The sequence below is a fragment of the Vicugna pacos genome, chromosome 27, assembly GCF_048564905.1.
Source record: "Vicugna pacos chromosome 27, VicPac4, whole genome shotgun sequence".
Lineage (NCBI taxonomy): Eukaryota > Metazoa > Chordata > Mammalia > Artiodactyla > Camelidae > Vicugna > Vicugna pacos.
The window spans coordinates 28,941,388-28,945,319 of NC_133013.1; positions in this window are offsets into that span (position 1 = coordinate 28,941,388).

Below are 3,932 nucleotides of genomic sequence, written 5' to 3' on the forward strand. Positions count from 1 at the left end.
GGCTCTCTCCCCCAGGCTTCGCGTAACCATTTCTGGTCTGGGAAACCAAACCGCGTGCGCCTTGGGGGAGGAACTGGGCGATCTGCTCCTGCCCGACTCCTCGGCTGTGGTTCCTCCACTGCTCCTGAAACACCTTCTCTGTGCTTGCTCGATGTCCAGAGCCACGCAGTTTGCGGTGACCTGTTTGCTGGAGGCTGGGCAAGCCAAAGAACAGAGCAGGCTGTGAGCCCCGCCCCAGCCTCTGCTCTCTCCCGCTCTCACCGTGAGCCCGGTGGCCGTCCGCATCCCGTCCCCTTTCAGGCCGAGGCCCAAGGTGGCTTGAGATGTGGGACGAGGACAATGAGGCAGGAGACCAGGCCCTTTCTGAAAGGGACCCCTCGGCTCCGCCAGGAACTGGGAAATGGTGACCCCTGGGAACAACCGCAGGTGAACGGCCGACTCTCCCAGTAAGAGGGACGGGGACCCAGACTCCCACCAAGACATGGCCGAGGAGGGCTAGTCCCTGCAGCCTCTCCATCAGCCCCTCCGAAGCCTCTGCAAGTCACTGCAGGCCTACCTGGGGGTGCAGTGTGCCGGCTGCACCCCAGACCAGGACCACCCTGAGCTCCTTCTCTAGGGACACTCTGGAGCCCCGCCGTCCGGGTGTACTTCCTGGGGGAAGCAACGCTCACCTGTGTGGCTCCCCCTCCAATGCGTGTGTGATTCCCCAGGAAGTCAGAGGAGGTCACACCAGAAAATACTGGATCCCAAGTGTGCCTCCTCTCAGCATATCAAATGAAGTTAGCACCTGCAAGCCCCCTGCTGGTCCCTGCCTACCCAGTTAGCGCCCAGAGCTGCAGCCTCTCATCTGCAAATGAGGAAAGGTCCTCCAGCTTCGAGCCCGGCCCCCAGGCTGTGGTGAGATGTTAACTGAGCAGCCAGCACAGGTCAGGACTGAAGGGGACTCCCTCTCCCATCAAACCCTGCGGGTGGTCAGCTTTCCACAGAGAAATCTCCCTGCCTGGACTGCCCCCTGCTTCCTCTCCCCCTGTGCAGGCGCTGCCCACCTTCAAGTTCCGGCTGCAGGCTGACTCTTCCAGGAAGCCTTCCCCAATCACCCTAACTCTCCCACACCGACCCCTTCTCCACACCCCTCCCCCTTGTCCGCACCCCTCCCCTCTTCCACACCCCTCCCCTTCTCCGCACCCCCCTTCTCCACACCCCTCCCCCTTGTCCGCACCCCTCCCCTCCTCCACACCCCTCCCTCTCCTCCGCACCCCTCCCCTGCTTTCAGGCAGGCTCACACCAGTCGAGTTCAGTAACACGCTGTCCAGTCCCGCAGCCTCGCGCCTCTGCACGCGTTCGTTATCCCCCAGAGCGCGAGCTCGCTGGCTGGAGAACATGCCTTCACTTTCACCCCTGTGTGCGCCGCACAGGGCTGGACAGGGCAGCAGGCGCCCAGTAAAGACTTGCTGATATAAATTCCGAAGATTTAGAGGGCCCAAGTCTAGCTTCCTCCTCTTTTGAAAGGCACGACCACAGCAGTAACCAGCACCTGTAAGGCGCTGCGTGTGTGAAAGACGTGCCACACTCATTATCTCGGTCAGCCACCCAGGGAGGCAGATGTGGAAACTGACAGCCAGTGCGAGTCGGGGACTGGCCTGAGAGCCCAGCTGGTGAGTGGTGGAGTCACAGTTTGAACTTAGGTCTCATGACCCCAAGCCCATTCTGGGTTTTTCCCATCATATGGGGCTGTGAGCCTTAAGGACCCAGAGAGGACTCCAGGGATGGCTGGCATTTCTGCTATAAAGAGAGGCAGCCCTCATGACAGGGAGCAGAGAGGGCGAGGTTCCACCAGACCTTGAGGAAGAGACAGACTGGATAGAAAGAGTCAGGGGCGAAGCAGCCGGAGCTCAGGCGCAGAGCGGGGCAAGGTGAGGCAGCCGACGCAGAGCGGGGCGGACGGGGGAGCTGTAACGAGACGGCAAAGCCAGAAGGGAGCCAAACTATAGTGATGCCTCGATTCCCTAGAAGAAGTTTGCGCGGACAATGTGAACAGAGGAGACGCAGGGTGGGAGGCACCCGTGAGCGACCTCTCTGAGGACCCAGGAGGGACTCGATGGGGAGCGGGGGCGAGTGAGAATCCGCAAGGTCATTCCCCGCCCCGGAGCCTGGAAGATGGCTAAAATGCAAGTGCTTTAACCGACACAGGGGGCGGGGGGAGGGGGGCGTGCCGGTACCCGACATGGGGGGGGCGAGGGCGAGACGCCCACTGACTCTGACTGGGAAGGAAGCAGGCAGCACCACGCAACGTCAGGTTTAATAACGTCCTGTCGCCGGGCACTGTGTCATCGTCCACACATGTCCATTATCTCCCCAGACTGGGTGCTCGCTGGCTTTTGGAAACCACGTCGTCTCTTTCAGCCTCCACAGCAGCCTGGGCAGGGCTTTCCTGCAAGCTCCCGGCCGCAGCAGCCGGAGGCCCCCACACAGCCCGATCGTGGAGCGCTGTCCCCCAAGGCAGAGAGCGCCCCGCCACGCGAGGTATCCAAGCAGAAACCAGGCAGTCGTCAGAGGCTCCGTGAAAGGAGTCCCTGCCTGGGGAGGGACACCAGACAGACAGCTCCTCAGCCCCCTCCGTCTCCCAGACGCTATGGTTCAAACACGCTGTGAATTCGATCTCCGGTTCCCTTGGCATGTCCCATTCAGAAATAGCCAGACTGGCTTAAAAAAAGAACTCTCCATGCCTCTTTCTATTTCTTTCAAACCCTTTAAATGTCAAGTTCCAGACCACTGCTCTGCCTTGCCGGGTGGTTGGATACCAAACCCATGAGCCTGGGTTTAGAATAGCAGGCCCAGCGTGGCCAGAGGAGGGGTCTGACTTCACGCATTCCTAACGCACGTCTATTTTTACAGCCATGAGACATGTCGCCTTCCTTCGCTGTTCACATCAATATCACACAGGGACGCTGACACAGGGCCATCTGTCCCCGCAGACGCATTTTGGGGGGAGAGGAGGAAGGGAGACTTGGAGGGAGGCAGATATGCATTTTTGTTCAAGTCTGAACGTTGAACTGGAATATAGTAGCTCCCAGACTCAAGCTGGCCAGAGACACCTTTTGCCAATACCTCTTGGGAACAGAGCATCTTATTTTGTTACCTCCTTCTGAAGTTCAGTACGGCCAACCCCCCAACACTCACCCATTCATTCGCCTGAGCAGGCCAGCTCTGGGCCCCACAGGCTTGACTCCCGGTTAGGGGACACTGCAGGGAGAGTGTATTCCTGGTGTCACGTGTGAGTCGGCTGTTCTGGTCCCGCTGTCCTCAATGGGAACTCTGTTGTACCTTCTGAATAAAATTTGTAAAAATGAAGCACAATTGGAAACGGAAAAATCCCTGGCCGGAGCAGCTCAGTTTCCAACAGCTCAGGACATCCAAGTGGCCCCCGTACCTGGGGACTGCTAAAGCACTCTAAACAAAACAGACATCCTACTCCAGCAGTTCATTTCCCTAACAGAGATTAGAGCAAGCTGAGAAATGACACTGCAGAAATCTGTTTTCCAGACAAAGACTGGAAAATTAAGAGAAACTGAATTTCCATCCCTTCAATCTGCAAATTGAAGCTTTTCAATGGCCTGGCCAAATGCAATTGCACTTGAGTCTGCACATCCCACAGCCAGGTCCGGTCAGCTGAGCTCCCCTCCAGAGCAGTCAGCCTGTCCCGGGAGTCCCCGGGCTCTTGCTGGCCCAAGGAGGGTCTGGGGTGCTTTGATTCACAAAAGATAGTTCTCTGGGACAACCCTTTGGAGTTTCTTTGGAAATCCTGACCCCTGTCACAGACCTTTCTCTCCCAATAGCATCCACAGAGTCTGACACCACTCCAGGGCCTTCTGCCAAGGGGAAGCCACTCACCACCTCCCATCAGATGAAGAAGGGCTGGACACATAATAACC